This window comes from Mauremys mutica, chromosome 3 (genome assembly GCF_020497125.1).
Source record: "Mauremys mutica isolate MM-2020 ecotype Southern chromosome 3, ASM2049712v1, whole genome shotgun sequence".
NCBI classification, from domain to species: domain Eukaryota; kingdom Metazoa; phylum Chordata; order Testudines; family Geoemydidae; genus Mauremys; species Mauremys mutica.
The window spans coordinates 9,449,250-9,471,696 of NC_059074.1; the positions used below are offsets into that span (position 1 = coordinate 9,449,250).

The 22,447-nt window shown below is 44.8% G+C and overlaps 1 protein-coding gene across 10 annotated transcripts in view; it reads left to right on the plus strand.

Annotated features, from left to right (window-relative positions):
* HMBOX1 (homeobox containing 1) overlaps positions 1 to 22,447 on the plus strand; it is a 155,024-nt gene that overhangs the window by 16,215 nt on the left and 116,362 nt on the right. The window contains exon 2 of one of the 10 annotated variants that reach the window (XM_045008504.1): positions 15,789 to 15,893. The exons of the other annotated variants lie outside the window; for them this stretch is intronic. The gene's annotated coding sequence lies outside the window, so the exon portion shown is untranslated. The remainder of the gene's footprint in view (positions 1 to 15,788; positions 15,894 to 22,447) is intronic. 10 annotated transcript variants of the gene reach the window in all.

The following is a 22,447-nucleotide window of genomic DNA, read 5'->3' on the forward strand; positions in this document are numbered from 1 at the left end:
GGTTAAGAAGCTCAGTAAACCTGGCTGACACCTGACCAGAGGACCAATAAGGGGACAAGATACTTTCAAATCTTGGTGGAGGGAAGTATTTTGTTTGTGCTCTTTGTTTGGGGGTTGTTCGCTCTTGGGACTAAGAGGGACCAGACATCAATCCAGGCTCTCCAAATCTTTCTGAATCAGTTTCTCATGTTTCAAACTTGTAAGTAATAGCCACGCAAGGCGTGTTAGTCTTATTTTTGTTTTCTCAACTTGTAAATGTTCCTTTTTGCTGAGAGGATTTTACCTCTGTTTGCTGTAACTTTGAACCTAAGGCCAGAGGGGGTTTCTCTGGGCTCTTTAAATCTAATTACCCTGTAAAGTATTTTCCATCCTGATTTTACAGAGAGAATTTTTACCTTTCTTTCTTTAATTAAAAGCTTTCTTTTTAAGAACCTAATTAATTTTTTCCTTGTGATCCAAGGGGATTGGATCTGGACTCACCAGGAATTGGTGGGGGAAGGGAGGGGGAATGGTTAAATTCTCCTTGTGTTAAGATCCAAGGGGTTGGATCGGTGTTCACCAGGAACTTGGTGAAAAAAGCCTCTCAAGGCTGCCCAGGGAGGGGAAGGTTTTCGGGGGACAGAAAGTGATACAGACACTAAAATTTCTGGATGGTGGCAGTGTTACCAGATCTAAGCTAGTAATTAAGCTTAGAAGTGTCCATGCAGGTCCCCACATCTGTACCCTAAAGTTCAGAGTGGGGGAGGAACCTTAACAGAGGCCTTGAAAGAATACTTTAATAGTGACCCACAGTAATGTGTTGTGGTGGACCGTGCTCTCCATGGCTTGTCAGTTTGGGGGCCTGCTAGGAATTGTATGGTGCTTGGTGTACATCTATGAATGTAACACTGTCAATGCACTTACTAATTCTGTGGTGCTTGCTGTACATTTCTGTTTAGTATACTGTTTGTTACTGATCCTATGAGTTGTGTCACGCTGTACAGTAACAAGTAAGTGTGTGGTTTCGATACCGCTATGCATTCTGTTGGGAACTAATACAGATTAATTATTTTCCAAAAAATGTAATTTTATTCAGTAACAAAACCAATGTAAAAAAAAATCTGTGCAACTTAAAAGTAAACACATCACAAATGTAATAAATCAATGGAACAAAACTTAACAAGGGGAAAGAACGTTCATGTCCATTTTGGTTACTCATACACTGACCTCTGAGAGCCATGGTTGCTGTATGTGAAGCTGTGGTTGTCCTTAATGTCCCCTGGGATGGAGTGGTAGGGGCAGGGATGTGACCCCTGGTGCCACGTGGAATGTTATGGGTGTGTGTGTATTCTTCTTCCTCTTATTCACTCCCAGTGGAGCATAAGGCGTCAACCATTCTCCTCCATTCATTTCGTTCTTGAGCGAGGCAGCAAATTTCATCCCACTTCATTCCCATACCTTTCATTTCCTCTTCAATGGTCCTTCGCCACGTCCCCAATGGTCTACCTCTCCTCCTTCTTCCTTGTGGTGTCCATTGTAGGGCAATATGAGGGTGTCTATCAGCACCCATTCTCAACACATGCCCCAACCATCTCCATCTTCGTTGTTTGGCTTCATCCACTATGTTGTTAATGCCCGTTAATTGGCTCACTTCAACATTGGTGATACGCTGCGGCCAGTGTATGTTAAGAATTCGCCTAAGACACCTTCCTTCAAAACCCCAAAGCCGACTTTCTATCTTCTTGTTGGTTCTCCATGTTTCCACCGCATGCGTGTATGGAGGTGCTAAAATGGAGGTGAGTGAGCCTGTGATTGTTGAACCTGTATGTCCATAAGAGTCTGCAGCATCAGTGTTTGCTGCCAGAGAAGCCCTGTTATGTTCTGGTGCATCTCCCTGTCTTTTTCCTGCTGGGATTCCTGGGCCATTCTCCTGTTTATTCTTTACTTCTCCCTATAGTCTGCAGTATTCACCCATAAGCCCCTCTTATTCACAATCTGATGCAGCACTGGCTTGCAGGATCTCCTTGAACATGTCATCCCAAGTCCTCCTCTTTCTCCTCCGTATCTGGCTCTGGCACAGGCATAGCAGCTACAGATAAAATACAGAGGTACCATTGTCAGTATAGTCACAACAGAAAAAGGAAGTTAAGGTTCAGAACTCCTTTCCCTTGCATGCCCGAAGTTTTAAACAAGACATGCTTATTGTCACTTCTGTTTCAGTGTGTTTGTGCACAGCACCACTCACAGCACTGGCCATGGTGAGAATGGCCCACCTGGAGTGAGGGAATTACTCAGTTGCCTGAAACTGAGTACAGGGCAGTGGCACTGAATGTTGGCACCATTTCCTACTGGTGGTGGTGATTTTTAGCTGATATCTCACTTCTGAGGTAACACAGGCACTGAGAGCATGGCTGCTGGTGGTGTCCTAAAGCTGCCCAGGTCTGTATGCTGCTAACCTGTTTACTGCAATGGTGCCTACCGTGTTATCACTAAGTGGCATGGGAAAGTATCCTACTACGGAGGAAGAAATAAGGCTGCCATCCCTAGAAACCTTCAGGAGAAGACATCAGAGTACCTACATGAAAGTTTCATAGAGATCTCTCAGGAGGATTCAAGGAACATCCCTGTGTACGTAAACCAACTGCTCTTCATGGCCTCCTTGCCTAACTCTAGAGGGGAGTGAAAATCAGATGACAATGCCACTTCTCTTTGTTGTACTGCTACAGGCAAATTAATGAAGTCAGTAGCTATGTCCTGTTAAGTCAGTACGTCATTGTAATGGGAAATACAATTACTTACTTACCCAAGGTTCCTTCCCCTGCATCAGGCTCACCTGTGCTTGACAGCTAGAACTGACTGGACTGCGGTGGAGTCTCAAACAGGTCCTGGCTTGCAACTGGGGGGATCCAGCATGCTGCATGTCCCCAATCCTCCTCCTCCTTCTCCTTCAGCTCCTCCTTTTCCTCACTGTTCACACCGTGGGTCTGTGTCTTGGGCTTCTCAGAGGTATCTACAGTGGTGTGTGGGGCTGATGGTGGAGTCTCTGCCAAGTATGGCATGCAGCTCTTTGTAAAAGCAGCAGGTCTGCAGCTTGGCACTGGATTGATTGTTGTCCCCTCTGGCCTTCTGGTACACCTGTCTCAGTTCCTTCACTTTTACTGTGGAACTGCTGTTGATCCCTGTTATGCCCCTTCTCCTGCAACCCCCCGTGCGACCTGCTCAGAGATATCCAGATTTCTGTGGCTGGTCCCTAGCAGAGTCTGCACACCCTCTTCTCCCCACAGGCCCAGGAAATCCAATATCTCCCGTCTGCTCCATGCCAGAATGCGTCTGGAGCATGTAGCCAGCATGGTGGGCTTTGCCGTTGCACACAACTGTGGAGAGCTGCTACGTATGTTTGCTGAGCTGTACAATCAGGAAAATACATGGAGTTTTAAGGGGGTGGGGTTGAGAGATGCTGCTGGTCTTTGTGACCCTGGAGTAATGGAGTTCACAGTTGTGACCAGAGTGGTGAGTGTTGGGCATTGTGGAACAGCTGCTGGAGGACTGTTAGGGTTGACATAGGTAACGGTGTCTACATTCATGCTATGTTGACTTCAGTACATTGACCATGGCTCAACACTGCTTGAGGAGGTGGAATTACTGTGTCACTGTAATGGGGCATTTACATTCGTGGGAGACAAATTTAAGTGTAGACACATGCACAACTAGGCTGACGCAAGGCAATTTACATGGACCTCACTTTGTAGTATAGACTATGCCGTAGTCACTGCTCCAAGATGGCCTTGGCTTGTAGTCACAGAGGTCTTGCCTGTTTGCAGAATTGAAATGGTTTAACTTTAGACCACTTGAAAATCGGATTCCTTACCGAATTAAGTTATATGGATACAAGCCTGTTTTAAATTGAATTGTGTCCACACTGTGTTGTGTACCTCTTCAGCTAAATTGGTTCACAATCACACCTTTTAAATGGATGTAATTTTGATAATAGGCAAGGCGTGAATGTTGTTGCTACTACAGAGCAAGTGAATATCTCAGGCCCATTCTAGTGAACAAGTGTCCGCCTCACAAAAAAATCACTATCATTATTTCTTTTGACATCCTTATTTCAACCCTTTGTTTCAGCCTTGGTTGGTTTTTTGGTTGTTTTTTTTTACTTGTTTTTTTGCCACTAACTAGCACCAGTCACAGCAAACAGGCTAAGGGCTGAATGGATAATTCCTCTCCTTCCTTAGTGTATTTATATCTTTCAAATACTTGCAGATGGCTATCAGATGCTTCCTGAGTCATTGTTTAGCCAAGCTCTCTGTATTTAGGGACCAATTCTGCTCTCACTTAGCAGTGCAACTCCCACTGACAATAATGGGAGTTGCGTGCCTGTAAGGAAGGCAGAATTGGGCCCTAAATGAATCTTCAGCCACCTAATAACATTTTGTATCTTTTCTCTAAATTTCATCCAACTTGTTCTATGCAGTGTTGTTGTAGCCAAAGCCACGAAACCCGTACTATACCTGAGATACATCAATGATACTTTCATCCTCTGGACAATCAACCTAAACTCCCTCATAGATTTCCATCACAAATTCAACCACCCATCCAGTAAACTCTCTCTAGAAATCTCCCACACTAGCATCAACTTCCTGGAAGCCACAGTCAGCTTCAATAATAGGTTAGCCGTGACATTCTTCAGGTCTGGGAAATGTACTCAGAAGAGACCACTAACACCCTTGGGGTTCTGTCAGCACAGCTGCTTTCCAGCTATCTCCCTCCCAGTGAATATCTATATTTGGGGATTATTTTCCACCCCAGAAGGGTGTTTTATAAGTAATGGAAATCTCATAAGGTTCTGAACACTGAAATTCAAGGTTTCTATATCTAGCTATCCTCTGGATAGTCTCAGATTCTGGGGAGAGCTTTCCCACCCCTTCCAAATGGCAATATTACTAAACCTTTGTTTTATGTAGGATGTTTCTGTATAAACACATGAGCAGGTCCTTGTAAATAAGGCACTCACATATTGGGATTAGGACACACCTCTTCCAATAAAGCTTCTGTGAGTTGTGCAGCTGGACTCCTGTGCAACTGAAAATGCAGGGGTTAATGTTTTCCTCCAGATGTTCTCTTGCTTCCTGCCTTTTTTGTAAGGCTTGTGTTTCATTGTCCCTTTGCACTTTAAGTGGTAGCTTTTGTGTGTCTTTTTAGAGATTGGAAGAGATTCATTTTTTTAACTTTTGGTTTAACAGTTTCAGTAGAAAAAAGATTGACATCCTCCTTTTGAGGGTTATAAACAAGAGAGAACAGTAGTGTCTAAACATAGCAATGTCTATTCTAGCAGGAGAGAAGCTCCCAAAATAGTTCTAATGGTCCATTCCTCCCCCTGCCCCCATTTTGGTGAGGGCGGGAAAAGGGACGCTAGAGAAGTTAAATGACTAATAGACTTACATGGGGAAAACCACTAACTTTAACAAGGAGATGTATATGCCACAATTTTAACAAGTGACCATCAGAAATAGCTTTTCTTCACAACATGAGTTCTTACAATGTATCTGGTGAGGTATTTCAAGTAGAGCGGAAAGTATTAACACCTTGTTGAAGGCACGGGTAATACTGGAATGCTGTGTACAGCTGTGGTTACCCATGTTCAAGGATGATGAATTCAAACTGGAACACATGCAGAGAAGGGTTACTAGGATGGTCCAGGCCTATTTAATGGTAGGAGACTGTGGGTAAGTCTACGCTGCAATTAGACACCTGCAGCTGGCTCAGGCTAAGGGGCTGCTTAATTCAGGCTCCAACTGCAGCTCAAGCTCTGGGACTGTCCCACCTCACAGGGTCCTAGAGCCTGGACTTCAGCCCAAGCCTGAATGTCTACACCGGAGTTAGACAGCCCCTTAGCTCAAGCCTCTTGAGCCCAAGTCAACTGGCATGGGCCAGCCGCAGGTTTTTAATTGCATTGTAGACTTACCCTAAAAGAGTGTGGCTTGTTTAGCCTCTCAAAATAGAGGTGTCTAAACTGAAAGACAATATGGCACAAGCACAAATGGATATAAACTGGTCATGAATAAATTTAGGCTGGAAATCAGGTTTCTAATCATAAATGGAATGAGGCTCTGGAACAACCTCCCAGTAGGACTAGTGGAGGCAAGAAGTTTATCAGATTTTAAGATTGAGTGTAATAAATTTATTAACAGGATTATATGGTTGGATTGCCTGTGATAAGAGGGGACTGGTCTCGACCCAGTAGGTCCTTTCCACTCTTCCTGTATCCCTAATAGCATGTCTGCAAGTTCATTGCTGATGTCTCTGTCTAAGGATTTCTTTCCTATCATTGTAGTATCAATAGCTTGCTGGATAACTTATGATAAAAACAAACCCAAATATTTTTTACTATGTATATTGGGCTTTGCAAGATACAAAATTGTGGCTTCCATGTTCTTGTGTGTGAATTCGTGTTTGAGGAACTAGAGGTCGACTCTTGCTTTGTGTAGGTGGAACCAAGATCCTGCAAAATCAGGCTCTTGTTCTTATAAATTGATTTTAATGGCGTGGCCTGCTGTAGTCTTTCCTTATCTCTGAACTAAGTTTTATGAGAAGTAGCAGCCCTCCTGAGGTCCAGTACTTATCTCTGTTTCCTTGTTGTAATCCTATGAGTTCTCTTAACTATATTTCATTCTGGTCTTTGTATGTTCTTCTGTGTTTCCCCATATACTGGATTTCCCACTTCTTTTGCATTGAAGGACTGGCTATCTTAGGCCTGAATTCTGCATACACTTACACATGTGCTTTACTTTACCACCATGAATAGTCCCATGATGAAGGCTTTCGACTGTAAGCTCTCCAGAGAAGGGACAGTTGTTTTGTTCAGTGCCTAGAACGCTACATCCCTGATCCCTGAATGAGGCCCCTCAGCACAACACCCACTAAAACCCCATGTAGTCAAATCTTTCCTAGAGATAAATTTCTTCCATAAAGTCTTTTTGATTATGGCCCCAGCCTCTGGCCTTCCCCAAAGAAACGTAAACAGTAACAAAAAAGGTAAGGTACTTTGATTTTGTCATGAGTCACGTGATATTTGTGGTCTCAAAACTCCCGCTGTTGGAGTCTCAGGATATTACAGAGAATCTCAGCTTTCATTTGAAAAAAGTTTCTAGCCCTCATTGTTGCGTAGAATAGCTTGAAAATATGAACCCTAAATGTTCCAACAGAACAGGGAGGAAGGTAGCCCAGCCAATCTCATGATTTTTGCACAGTTGGGGTTTCAGTATTGAGGTATCTGCAGCAGATTCAGGTTGTACTTGCCAATTCTTGTTCATCCTGTGTATTCCACTTCTGAACTGTATTCTCTCTCCAACTAAGGGCCAGTTCCTGCCCTCAGATATGTGAGCAGTTCCCTTTGCAATTGGCGGGAGTTGTGCATACAAGTAAGGGTATAATTTGGCCCTTGGATCCTAAGTTCCTTCAGGTAGGAACTTCGTTATCCTAGAGCGCTGAGCATTCCAACAATGCTGAGGTTTGATGTTACTTTCTGTCACAAAGAAAAAAAATAGACACATTCCCAAAAGCTGCTAGATGTTAGCATTGGTCTCCACTACAAGGAGATTGATGCTGCTGAAATAGATGCAGCGAAGACCCACTCAATCGATGGCAGAGTGCTCTCCAGTTGACCCCGGTACTCCAGCTCTCCGAGAAGAGTAAGGGAAGTCGATCAGAGAGCATCTCCCATCGACTCAGCGCCGTGAAGACACCAGGGTAAGTCGACCTCAGCTACGTCAACTCCGACTGCATTATTCACGTACCTGGAGTAGCATAACTTAGGTGACTTACCCGGTAGTGAAGACAAGCCCTTAGAAAGGATTAATCAGCCTGGTTTAAGGATAGGTTCCAATCACTTGAAACTAAAACCATTAGTTTCTGCACATTAGTATGTTTTCTGTTTATTCCCCTCTTATAAAGTTGTTTCACCAGGGGAAATTGTGAGCTCTGTAAGGCCGTGCTCTTTGTGTTAGGGTCAGGACACAAGCTAAGACTATTTTTGTGACTCTGTAATAATTACATTACCTGAGGATACTCTCATGCTTTTTCACTCAGTGGAATGATGGCCTTATATTGCATGATTGCTTACATTTAAACAAAGTAATAGATAACTTTATCTGTATTTACCAACTCATGAGCAGGAGTTTCCATCCTAAGCAAAGCAAGCGTGACTGTAAATGCAATGGTCTTCATACACATTGTGTAGATGGCAAAACCAGTTAAACTCACTGCTGTGAAAACTGTGTAAGTATTTACACAAGAGTTAGGGAGGTATGGTCAGATCACAGGTCCAGGAATTAGAAAGCCCTGGAATCTTATCCATCTCTGACCATGACACACTATATAACCTTGGACAAGACACTTTATTTATTCACTGACACTGGTGTATATTAGTGGTTCTCAACCAGGAGTCCGGGGCCCCCTGGAGGGCGGCGAGCAGGACCAGTGTTAGACTTGGTGGGGACCAGGGCAGAAAGCCAAAGTCCCACTGCATGTGGCTGAAGCGTGGGACCCTGAGTCCCGCTACCTAGGGCTGAAACAGAAGCCTGAGCAACTGAGCTTCACGGTGCCCCTTGTGGCATGGGGCACTGGGCAATTGCCCTGCTTGCTACCCCTTAACACCGGCCCTGGCTTTTATATGCAGAAAACCAGTTATTGTGGCACTGGTGGGCCATGGAGTTTTTATAGCATGTTTGGGGGGCCTCAGAAAGAAAAAGGTTGAGAACCCCAGGCCTAGACTGCTCTCTCCCTACCCCCGCAATTAGTGGGTTTCTGAGGCCCTGTGGAACCTCCCCTTAGGCTGGGGGGGGGATCCGTTAGCATGGGCCGGGCTTCGCCCGACCCGTTTCCTGGAAACCCAGTAGATACCCAGAGCAATTTGTTAATTACCTGACTCTCTCTGCATCAGGCTCTCCCATCTATAAAATATTTTGCATGCCTCTTAGTGGTGCTCGCAAAGTGCTTTGGAGGCGGAAAGTGATTAACATATGTGTGTGTGTGTGTGTGTGTATATGTTTAAATATGTCCTTCTGTTGACTTTGATCCCATATCAAATTCTTATCTAAAAGTTTTTCAGTTGATGGGGGATGAGAGAATCCCTTCTGCTCCCTCCACCAATAACCAAACAGAAGGGGAGAGGCAAGAAGACAACGGGATGTGTAGTGGGGGGACAGAGAGGAGGAGAAGACACTGATACAAGCAGAAAGAAACTGCACTGAATTGGTCTAGCTGAATTGCATATTTCTCTAGGAATGGATACGGTCCTTGCAGTGTCTAGTGTTAGGTAAAAAGCAAGTTCTACTCACCTCTCCAGCACCCGAGTTTGTGCGGAGTTGGTATAGGGCTCAGAAAACTGTCAGAGACCAGACAATAATTCGTTGATCAACGGGCTCACACCATCCTTAGCTTAAGAGCAAAGCTTCGGAGTAAGTGTGGCAAGTTTATTAGGGGTGAGCATTAATGTTTATACACAGAAGTAAACAAAGTGATTAACAGATCATAATGGTCATGCATAATCAATTAAGATTCTACGGGATAAAACAGGTTAAAATGTAAATTAGAAAAGACAAAGGAGGATATGGCTACTTATTGGGAGGGGGGAGGTGTCAGGAGTAGTTCGCAGGTCAGAGCTTTGATTAAAAGTTTCAGACAGAGACATCAAGTCTGGATTAAGTTTAAACTCATGAAAAGTTCAGACTCAACATTCCTCCATTTGTAGCTTTGGGATAATTATTTACCAAACGCTACACCCCATTTTAAGGAGCCAAGGGCCGCTTGGCAATTTTAGCCTGGGCCAACTCGAAGAGAGTAAGGCCTTTGGCTGAAGTAGGAAAAGAATAAACTGACCCACATGAGTTTATGAGGGAGGGGACACACTGGATGCAGCAACACAGTATTATAAGGATTACTATGGCCCCAACAACACCCACCAAGAGTTTTTTAACCCACCCAAATCCAGGCAGCCAATTTCATAAGGCTCCCCACCAATCATAAGGTGGCTGGCCAGAGGAGTAGTTCTTAGCCATTTCCCTTAGATGTTTGGTACGTTGAAAAGTGTCAGGGTAGGTGTTGTTTACAAAAACACAGCATTTTTTATAAGCAGAAAATAAAATAAAAAGGCATAATAAAAAACATACAGTTGTCAGAATAAAAGGTCCTCTTATTTTTTTGAGTCAATTTAAGTCTGATGTCTGAAAGAGGTAAGCTGGTCCACTGGTTAGAGGCAGTATCCTCAGTGGTGGCAAGAGCTGCTGGTTCGTCACTGTGGTCCTCTACGGCTGGCTTGACGTGGGAGTGGTGGATCCAGGATTTGCGTCCTTCCAGGAACACTGCAGTCTGGGTTGTTAAAAGAACCTGATGGGGTCCAGTAAACCTCGGCTGGAGGGCGTCGCCACGAACGAACTTTTTGGCCCAGACGAAGTCCCCTGGTTGGAACGGGTGGATCGCTTTCCAAAGGGTACGGAGGCGAGCCTGTAGGGAGAGAAACTGGCACGCGGTCATATGATCCCCTCCCAATAGTGAAACATCAGCACGTGGTAGCGCCCCGCCTTTGAAAGGGGGGTGTCCATAGAGCAGTTAAAAGGGGGATAATTCCAATACACGGGTTGGGCGAGTGCGAAGGTGAAACAGGACCAAGGGAAGTACCTGAGGCCACTTTAACCCTGTTTCCTGACAGTATTTAGCCAATGTAAGCTTAAGCTCCCTATTCATACGCTCAACTTTCCCGCTAGACTGGGGGTGGTAGGGTGTATGAAAGGAGTGTGAAATGCCCAGTGCTTGTTCTAAACGGCCAAGGACATTACCAGTAAAGTGGGGTCCGCGATGTGAATCAAGTATGAGAGGGATGCCAAAACGGGTAAAAGCATACTTGCTATCAGTAAAAATGGTAACGGTCTTACCAGCGGCCAACTGGCAAGCTCGGGCCAGGGCATAGAGTTCGGCGGCTTGGGCTCCCCAGTTGCCTGGCAGTGAGGCGGCCTCTTGAATGTCCCATTCAGAGGTGACTGCATAACCGGTGAAACGCTTGCCATCAACATAGAAGGAGCTTTTGTCCGAGAAGAGGATGCAATCAGGGTTGTCCAGTGGCACGTCAAACAGGTTGTTTTTTATTTGTAAGATGCTATGAACTACTTTCACACAATTGTGCTGATCCTGGAGGACTGGCAGGTCAGGAAGCAAGGTAGCTGGATTAAGGGGCCCACACCTTTTAAAAATTAGGTTAGTGTTTTCTAGGAGTTCGGCCTCTAGCTGCTGCTGACGATGGGGCGAAAAGACTTGGGTCGTGCCCCTACGCAGAAGGGCTGACAAGGCATGAGAGGTCCAAACCGTGGTAAAATGACCCAGGGTCAGGCTCTTTGCCTTTGTGATCAGCAGGGCAGCTGCTGCCAGAGTCCGGGTGCAGGATGGGGTTCCCTGAGCGACAGGGTCGATCTGCTGGGAGTAAAAAGCAAGCGGGAAATGGTGGGGCCCGCTCAGCTGGGTAAGGACGCCACTAGCAATTCCGCCCCTCTTGTGGACAAAAAGGTGAAAGGGTTTGCTGTAATTGGGGGGGCGGAGAGACATGGAGGAGGCCACACTGTCCTTGAGTAACTGAAAGGCTTGGATCGTGTCTGGGGACCACTGCAAAGGGTCAGGAGCAAGGTTAGCAGTGAGTCGGTGGAGTGGTTTGCTCAACTTCCCGCAGGACGGCAACCAAGGTCGACAGAAGCCAATTAATCCTAAGAAACCTCGAAGTTGTTTCTTGGTGTTTGGCAGAGGGCAGTTTTGGATAGTCTTTATGCGGGCTGGGTCCATTTGTCTCCCCTCTGGGGTTAACAGGAAACCCAGATATCGAACCTTTTGTGAGACCCACTGAATCTTGTTAGGGTCTACCTTGTGGCCTCTGGTGTGTAGGTATAATAAAAGTGCCTTACCATCGATGCGGAGGGCAGCTTCTTCGCGGTTACCTAGTAGGATGTCATCTACGTATAGGACTAACGTGGATCCCTGCGGACTGGTGAAGCCTTCCAAGTCGTGGCGTAGGCATTGGCTGAAAATCGTGGGGCTGTCTCTGTAGCCTTGAGGAAGTCGTTGCCAGACATAACTTTGTCCCTCCCAGGTGAAACCAAAGAGATATTGAGAGTCTGGGTGCACAGGAATGCTGAAAAAGGCTGATTTTAAGTCAATAACAGTGAACCACTCAGCATCCCAGGGGATTTGGCTGATGATAGTAGCTGGATCAGGAACTACTGCATGAAGAGGGACCACATAGTTATTAATAACCCGTAGATTCTGTACAAAGCGCCAACGAATAGGGTCTCCGTCCTTTTTAGGAGGCTTTTTGACAGGCAGTATAGGGGTATTACAGGGAGTGCGCTGAGGGCGGACTAGCTTTTGTGCAATGAATTCCTTGACAATGGGGCGGATGCCTTTCCGGGCTTCCAGCGACAGGGGGTATTGGGGGACTGATGGGGGGGCTAAGGAGGGCTTCACTTGAATCCTTACTGGCTCTGCCGAAAGGAGCAGGCCAACATTAGTGTCAGAAATTCCCCAGAGGGTTAAAGGCAAGTCAGTGAGGTCAGGGGAGAGAGGGGGGGGGTTTCCAATTACCCTGAGCTGGGGCCGAATCTCCTAACACTGTTATCAATAATCCTACCCCTTCAGGAGTGCAGGTTAAAGTAGCCTCAAGCTTACAGAGTAAATCCCGGCCCATCAAAGGGATCGGACAAGCTGGGGAAAAAAGAAAACGGTGAGAAAAAACATTTATCAGCATAAATAACATTTAGAGGCAAAGTGAGTCCCAGAGACTGTGGGTTGCCTTCCACCCCAGTTGCAGTTTTAACCTCAGAGGATAGCCAGGGAGAGGGGGCATGATTTAAAAGAGAGAAAGTAGCTCCAGTATCAATGAGGAAACAGACAGGCAGTCCCTGGACTGAAAGGGTTAGATGAGGCTCTTTGCTGGGAGGGGAGAAAGTGAGGAAAGAGCCGGCTAAAGACATTAAGGAAATAAGACCATCACATTGTTTGCCTTCGCCCCCGGGGTACCGTCATTGAGAAGGCTGAGTTTGCTGCAGCTGCTGCTGTTGCCCGTAGTTGATCCAGGCCTGAGGAACGGGCTGGGCTGGTGGTGCAGCGGTGTATTCGTCCCTGGTGTAAGTATCTGCGGATGCGACCGGACCCTCTGGGCGTCCCCAGGGGCATTCACGTTTAAAGTGACCGGGCTGTCCGCACTGAAAACAATTTCCTGATGGCTGGGGTTGCCAGGACCCTCTTCCCCGAGCACCCTGAAATTCCCTGCCACGGCCACGGCTTCTGCCTCGAATACCACCGCGAAAAGCTAAAGCCATCAACTTATATTCTTCCTTTTTCTCTTTCTTTTTACTACTTTCCCTTTCTTTCTCCCATGCAAAACTCCTTCCGAGGTGTGCCCCTCCAATTCCTCCTTATCCCTCTGCAGAGATTCCAATTTGGAGTCCTGCAGATTCCCCTCTGCACTCTGGAGAGAGTCCCCTTGCGGAGGAATAGGGGCAGGTGCAGTGGGGACCAACTGACGAGTTAAAACACGCCGTGGTTTACACCCTTCATCGAAATAACATGGAGGGGGTTCACTCCCGGAAGAATACCTGACTGCCATAATTTTTAAAGATTTCCACAGCTCTGCTGCTGTGTCCCAACAAAACCAGTAACATAACTGTCCCGGATGGTCTTTTTCGATCTGGCTCCTTACTCCTCTTAAGGCAGCCTGTTCGAAAGAGCCATACGAAGGCCACCTCATCTCCGGGTCGGCCAATACCGCGGTATACCCAGTCCAATTCCTTACACACAGTGTGTACAACTTCCTCCTAGACATTCCTGTCTGTACTGGGAGTTTCCCTTCATTCCATAACTTATTTACAATCCCCAGCGGACTCTCAAGAGGCACGCTAGTCCCTTGACCCATGGTGTCTGACAGGAGCCCTCCAACTGGCGTTTATCCTGCTGTCCAGTACACGACCCGTCAATATTGAATTGGCTGGGAGAAATCTCCCGTGGCGCCTGCCAATTCGTATATGAGTGGTCTGACCACTGGACAGAGGCACCGCACCAGAAGGAATCCCGGACGAGCCCCCAAATTGTTAGGTAAAAAGCAAGTCCTACTCACCTCTCCAGCACCCGAGTTTGTGCGGAGTTGGTATAGGGCTCAGAAAACTGTCAGAGACCAGACAATAATTCGTTGATCAACGGGCTCACACCATCCTTAGCTTAAGAGCAAAGCTTCGGAGTAAGTGTGGCAAGTTTATTAGGGGTGAGCATCAATGTTTATACACAGAAGTAAACAAAGTGATTAACAGATCATAATGGTCATGCATAATCAATTAAGATTCTACGGGATAAAACAGGTTAAAATGTAAATTAGAAAAGACAAAGGAGGATATGGCTACTTATTGGGAGGGGGGAGGTGTCAGGAGTAGTTCGCAGGTCAGAGCTTTGATTAAAAGTTTCAGACAGAGACATCAAGTCTGGATTAAGTTTAAACTCATGAAAAGTTCAGACTCATGTGTAGTGGGGGGACAGAGAGGAGGAGAAGACACTGATACAAGCAGAAAGAAACTGCACTGAATTGGTCTAGCTGAATTGCATATTTCTCTAGGAATGGATACGGTCCTTGCAGTGTCTAGGAACGCTGGGGAGATAGTACTTTGTACTTAGATCGCAATCCCAATTGTTGCTGAGTCCTCATTGTGCTCAGGGCTATACCTTCCTAGGGGGAGACACGTTTGATTAAATCAATAAGGAGTTATCTTAAGCTAAATCAAGGTAAGGTGCTCTTAAAGTTATTTCAGAGTGTTCACAGAAGGCTGGACAGATTTGAACTGAATCGTTTAACTGGTTTAGTTTAATCCTTGCAACTGTTGTGTAGACAAGTTTATAATTATCTCTGCTCTTTAGAGTCCCAAGCACACTTGTGCTGTTGTATAATTAACATGCTAAACGCCACTGGCCCTGTGCATGCCAGCAGGACAGCCATCTTCAAAACCTGTTGGGTGTCCCATGTTATCAAACAGGGCTCACTCCTAGTGCATACAAACTGTAGGACTTTACAGTATAATCAGCTCTGTATTTAACACCACATATGAATGAAATGATTACATGTCACTGGCTCTTTCTTTGTTTTTTAAAACCACTTTCTCAAATGTGTGCCTGCCTATTTGGCCCCAGGTTATTCATCGACTAGTTCTGCTTGTCTGGATATTTGCTGGGTAGGTTTTTGGAAGCTTAAGGTTCATAAAGACCTTCAGTAATTCATGCTGACTGTTACTCTTAATGTCCCGGCGTAGCACTAGATGCAGTGTAAAATAGTGTTTACTGTCTTGTTCTTACCCTTCGTTCTAATTAAAACATTAGTTAATTTGAAACACAATTTACATTTCAGAGTAGCAGCTGTGTAAGTCTGTATCCGCAAAAAGAACAGGAGTACTTGTGGCACCTTAGAGACTAACAAATTTATTGTAGCATAAGCTTTTGTGTGCTACAGCTCACTTCATCAGATGCATGAAGTGGAAAATACAGTAGGAAGATACTTTTTACACACACACACACACACACACACACACACACACACACACCCATGAAACAATGGGTGTTACCATACACATTGTAAGGAGAGTGATCCATTAAGGTGAGCTGTTGTCAGCAGGAGAGAAAAATAACTGTTTGTAGTGTTATGAAAATGGCCCAATTTATATTGACATTTGCGCCTTCTTGGAGCTCTTTTTGGCAGACCACTTACATGTTCCATTTGTTTCCTCCCAATATAGGGACAACCAGTTTTGCAATGTCCAGGGCAGAATTGGTAGCTTGCTCAAAACAGCTTACATCTATTTGCTGAATGCTCACTCTGCGTGGTTCTCTACAAAACAGAGGCAAGTACAGTTCCTGCCACAAGAGTTTTAATCCAGACTTTTTGAAGATTAGCTGGTCAAAAAAAAAAAAAAAGGCTAAATAACTTCCTTGGGAAACTTTTTTTTTAAAAGTAGGTTATATTTCTACATTTCCCATGAACACTTTCTACTTACTTTGATCAGTGAATTTTGGTTTTCAAAAACTGCTTTTTTTTTTAAACCAAAATCTGAACTGGAAAAATGAAATTTTAATAATATTTCATAAATATTTGAAAAATTTTACAAAAAGGAGATTTTTCTGTGAAACATGTTTTGTTCTGGTCAAAAAGGCTTTGTTGTCAAAAATAATGGACATTCTACCTGAGTAAGGAATACAAGATTGGTCCTTATGGAAGACCATTACATGTACAAATGGCCAGTTAGGGAATGTCTTCAGTGTGGAGTGAACCTGGCTCTCATCCTCACACAAACCTCTGACCCAAGTGTGGGGGTGTCTTACACCCCAGATAGCTGGCCCATCCTGGGTTATAGGCTAAAATCCCAGTGCTGGTTACACTCAGGCTGGTAGCCCATTGTAGTGAGCCCAAAGGACCACTACACTCCCCGGTGGGCGGAGCCCTGCCTGTGCCCATGCTGGAAGCAGAGTTGGCGTGGAGGAAGTATAAAAGGCAGGTTCTGCAGCTCAGTTGGGCCAGAGCCATGGAAGGTGGCAAATGTCTCCAGCCTGCTGCAGCACTCTAGAGCTGAAACGGCGCTGTGCAGTGCCCTGCCCCCGGAGAAGACCAACCATGGAGAGGAGTTGCCAGAACTGCCATCAGCTGCGTACCCCGAAGAGATGGTGGGACCCATCTCTGCACCCAGACTCTGTAGGAAGTAGTTCAAGGAAACCATTAGCCTGGTTTTGCTGCCAGGGAGCAAGTCAGTGTGTTTTCAGCGGTGGTGGAACCATCTGCCACTATTAGGGCCCTAGGCTGGGACCCGGTGGAATAGAGTGCACTTGGGTCCCTTACCCATTCCTGCCATCCCCACCCCAGGAGTGGAAACTGACCTCCTCCTTGGCCAGAAGGCGTGTGGTTTTGGCTTGCCCCAGCCAGAAGGCTGCAGGGCCCTAGATTGTGTTTGCTGGCTGCCTCAGCCAGGAGGCTTAGAACATATAAGAACATAAGACCATAAGAATGGCTATACTGTGTCAGACCAAAGGTCCATCTAGCCCAGTATCCTGTCTTTCAACAGTGGCCAATGCCAGGTGCCCCAGAAGGAGTCAACAGAACAGGTAATCATCAAGTGATCCATCCCCTGTCACCCATTCCCAGTTTCTAGCAAACAGGCCAGCTCCAGGTTTTCTGCCACCCTAATTGGCGGGGGGGTGGGGCGGGGGGAAGGCCGATCAGTGGCCCTTCAGCAGCAGCTCAATCGTGGCGCTCCATTCTTCGGCGGCAGTTTGGTGGTATGTCCTTCACCCCCTCTCTTCCTCTTTGGCGGCACTTCGGTGGCAGCTCAAAGAGGAAGAGAGGGACCCGCCGCCGAAGACCTGGACATGCCGCCCCCATAGCGGATGGAATGCCGCTCCTTTGTATTGGCCGCCCCAAGCACCTGCTTCCTTAGCTGGTGCCTGGAGCTGGCCCTGCTGGCAAACAGGCTAGGGACACCATCCCTGCCCATCCTGGCTTAGGTAAAAGCCTGCTCTCTGCTCTGCCCGCCCAGAGGGCCAGAGCCATAGACTTCTAATTGACTGTCTTTTGTTGCCTGATGTTGTGAGACAGTGGCCTCCGTCCAAGCCAGAGCCCGATGGACCACTACAACCATCCATTTTTCAATGGATGGACAGAAGGACAGACAAGTTTTTCCACAATTCACTGGGAAAGAATCAGAGTGGCTCAGCTTGCTGCAGCACCAAGAACCATGGGATATGACCCTAGAAGGTCTAGTGTTTGACACACCTGAGTACAGCACTGTTGTGGATGCAGTTAAGTGGACACACGTGAGTGTGGCTTTGTAGTGATCTCCCAAGTTAACTGCAGCAGGGTGGATTGATTTAAATGAGGGATATAAATCACAGGTTTAATTCATGATTTAAATCAGCAAGCAGGAAACCTTGATGAAAACCATCAATTTTTTAATCGTTTTGCATTTCTAGTATTTTATTCTCCTAAAGAAATGTTTATTTTTCACTGGCTGATAGCAAAATGTAGTACTAAATTGTAACTAGGAGTATGCACTTTCAGTATAACTGCTTAAATAAGTGTATGGCTTAACATTTATTCAGATTCAGATTAATTTGTACTTTTAATATGTTAGAAAATGGTGAATGACTCTTTATTTACTAGATTATTATGGTTTTTTACTTGGGATTTGTGTCAGAGTAGATTTTGATGGAAACTGGAATTAAATTAAAATGCACAAAACAGCATTTTAAAATTTGTTTTTTTTATTCAGTAAAACAGCCTTAAATGTGTTCGATACATAACCATAAGTATTTCAAAATATGTTTTGCATTTAAAACTAACTCATTTATTAAACAAAGGAAGTATTTCCTGTAGTTTGTGAATTGAATGTTTCTGGTCACCATGTTCCTCAAGGTTTTAGAACTAGTTGATCTTGTTCACACATCTGTTTTTATTGATTGATTGGCAGAGGAAAACAATTTGTTTCTCCGCTTTGAATCAACCAGTCATAGAATCATAGAAGATTAGGGTTGGAAGAGACCTCAGGAGGTCCAGTCCAATCCCCTGCTCAAAGCAGGACCAACACCACCTAAATCATCCCAGCCAGAGCTTTGTCAAGCCAGGCCTTAAAAACCTCTAAGGATGGAGATTCCACCACCTCCCTAGGTAACCCATTCCAGTCCTTCACCACCCTCCTAGTGAAATAGTGTTTCCTAATCTCTCTCTCTCACACGTACGTACGTACGTTCTTGTTCTGTCATCTGCCACCACTGAGAACAGCCAAGCTCCATCCTCTTTTGAACCCCTCTTCAGGTAGTTGAAGGCTGCTATCAAATCCCCCCTCACTCCTCTCTTCTGCAGACTAAATAAGCCCAGTTCCCTCAGCCTCTCCTTGTAAATAAGGAAAGGCTGAGGTCATTGAATTGAACTACAATAGATGAATAAACTGAAATGAAGAAAATATTATCTGCACCTACAAAAGAGGCTACAGCTTTCCAAAGATGATTAGCAGTTCAATAGACTCTAGTTGCTGGTGCTTAGCCAATGACATCTGCCAGTTCAGTGGTTTGCAGTGTCTGACTTACTTTAAAACTTCAGCCTCAAACTTCTTGAATAAACTGCTTGAATATTTTTTATTTAGACGGTTAACAGATTATAATAAATTTAGCCCTTAATATAGATTGTCATAATTTCATATTTAATTTTAAGTAGATTTATTTTAAAAAAGGGAAATAAGTATTTAACTCCAATTTTAATCAGATTTTGATTTTTTTAAAATTAATTTCGATCTGCTCTGCATTCAGCACTGCAGAAAGCTACTAGGAAAAGAGATATTTAAATCCTTTCTGTCCAGAAATACTGTTGAAGGACATGCATGCATGGGCAGGAGACGAACAGTGTTCAGCTGGGTCCTGCCTGCTACTTTAAGCTTGTAAATTAAAAACAGGCCACCTTCTCCTTCTTTAAACCTCACCTGGGACATGCTAAGGATGTCAGCACTACATCCCCTTATTGCCGACACAGTAGATCTTGGATGGACTGTAGGGCTGCTGGTTTGAAAGTCTGCAGTTGCCCCAGAATTGGACGTGGGGCATAGAAATTGTGATGTGGTAAGGCATTCTTTGAACATTACTGAAACCAAGGTAGAAAGCTTTGTCCAAATTTCTGGGAGTAAAAACTCAGGGTACAGATCTTGAAAACGTAGCATCTGAGCAGGATGCAATTCCTTGCCCATTGGTGGCCAAAAAAAATAATGCTTCAGAGGGAAAAAAAATTGTTTGAAACAAATCTAGGCTCCGATTTATGGCTGCTTGGATTTCCTGAGTATATTGAGGAATTAATTTCTCAAGGCATGAGATATGAGTAAACGATCTGCACTGTCCCATCTACCTCAGTTTTCCTGCTCTCAGAATATTAGTTTTGTTTACCCCCTAAAACAACTCTGCTGAAACGATTTGAAAACAAGATTGTAAGAACAGCAGCTCCTTTCTTGGATAATTAATCTTGACTATGGATGTTCCCAGGGGGTGTCTCCTGTTCACACTCACTGATAGAGAGAACTGAGCACTTTGCTGTGGACAAGGAGATTTGCCATACCTAAGGACTGACTGCAGTGCTTTTACATCTAGAATGTGGCTGTCTGGCAAACTCTTCCAGCTGGACACTCATCAGGGTCCCACCACACTGGACCCATGTGCTCCTAAGCGTCCCTTGGTCTGGGAAGACACTAGCACTGTCTTTCTCTGGTCTCTCTGTCACGCTTCCTAGGCACAGACTCTGTTTCTTATCCCTTCCTTGAAGTGAGACCTTGTGGTTCAGCTGCTTTAGGCCCCCAGGACCAGTGCTGCTACCTGGGCACCTCTGCAGCTTAAGCACATCCTTTCCCAGAGTTCCAGCCTTGTAGGATCTCTGGTTTATCATTTACCTCTGCAGGGACACATGATAGTTGAGGTACATGACACAGGGGTTTTTCAAACTATTCTTTATATAGCGCAAGATTTATTCAAATAGAGGTAAAAACAAAAAACACCAACTCCCTTCCCTGCCTCAATTTCCTGACCACTCTAGAGTGTTTTTCGGGCTTAGAGTGTCTCCCACCGACATAGCCACCACTGCTCGTTGCGGGTAGTTTAATTATGCCAGTGGGAGAACTCTCTCCTGCCAGCATAGTGCGGCTACACCGGAGACCTTACAGTGGTGCAGCTGTACCACTGTAAGGTCCGTAGTGTAGACATAGCCATAGTTACCAGCCTACTTGTCTGGACTAGTTTTCTTGGTCTGGTGACCTTTGCCCAAGGCGGCATCCATTTGAATAGAAGACTATCAAAGTTTAATGCCCCTCCATTGTTAGCCTTCTAGCCAGACTAGTTTTACAGTCAAACTGCAGTTAACAGTATACAGAATGTCAAACTAGAATTCATAAATTGTGCCTAGACAGATTCCCCAAGTCATCACAATGTCCTGTTTATTTGGGCCAAGATGTTTGATTCAGTAAAGAACAGGAGTAGAATTGGAGGAAATCAACAGTGGATTTAATATGGTCCGAGTTTTATTTGGTTTACTTGGTTTGTCTTTTTCTCCTGCTCCTGCATGTGCTCTGTCCAGTTCTGTTTAACAATAATAAATTATAAATTCAAAGATTATTTGGTATAATTAATCATTTTCATTTTAGTATATTGAGTTGGGAAACAGAGTTTTGGTTCTAATCCCCCACTTTGGTTTCCAGCATTTGACTTTAATCTAAATCAGAGGAGTTACGGCTTATTAGCTTCTTAAGGCGTTGATTTCCCCCCATTCCTCCCCCCCCGCCCACTTTCTGCCTAAGAAATGTAATTCTAGGCTCTGATCCTGCAAACATTGAAGTGCATGAGTAATCCTGTTGAATCCAGTGGCACTACTCTGACATGTAAGTGTTGCAGGATCGGGGCTAGCATTGCAACCAAGAGCTTTACGGAACGACATGTTTACATCTGTAATCGTAACACTTTATCAGTCTTGAAGTTATGGCTTTTTTAAGCTTAAAACTTTTATAGTTAAACCCAAATGGCCGTTATATTATTAACTTTGCATTGTTGCCTCAGTGTTTGCATTTTTAAAATCTAGTTTTCACTCTATCTTCCTCTTTGTATACTATGTGAAGAGTGTAAATTTTTACTCTATTTTCACTTTCATGAATCTGTTATTGTTACACATGTCAAGCACTATATAAATCCTGGATAATTCCTCCCCTCATTCATTGTTCAATTTTATTTACAAGTTCTCAGTAAGACATTACTTTCCCTAACATTTTCAGCCCTCTTTCTCTTCCCCCCTTCTCAAATATTGCCGTGTTATACTTTTTTATGATGTGTTTTTATGGATGGGGGGGAAGGTAGATGATGGAGTAGAATGAGATCACAGGGAAACTAAAATTATGTCTACACTAGTACTTTTTGTTGGCATAATTTATGTTGCTCAGGAGTGTGAAAAAAAATTGCCCGTAGTGACATAAGTTACACTGACAAAAGCGCTAGTGTGGACACTCTACTACCGACATAGCTACTGCCATTTGTTGCTCATGGTTTAATTCGGTGAATGTGAGAGCTCTCTCTCATCAGCATAGAGCAGCTATGTGGGAGATCTCACAGCTGCATCGGTACAGCTGTAAGGTCTCTAGTGTAGACATGGCCTCAGATTAGAAATGTCCTGGAACAATTCAGTGAACAATTTAGAAGGTGTCACAGAAGAACTGGGGGCAGTAATAGAGTGGTTTGAAAGAGTTCAAGTAAAGAGCCTGAGTACTGGGAAGATTGTGCTTATTGAGGGTGGGGATGAAGAGAGATCTGTGAACCAGAAAACTACCTCTTTTATAGAGAAGGTTGAAGTGGCCCAAGGAACACTGACGGGAGGATCATGCTTTCAAAGAGCATG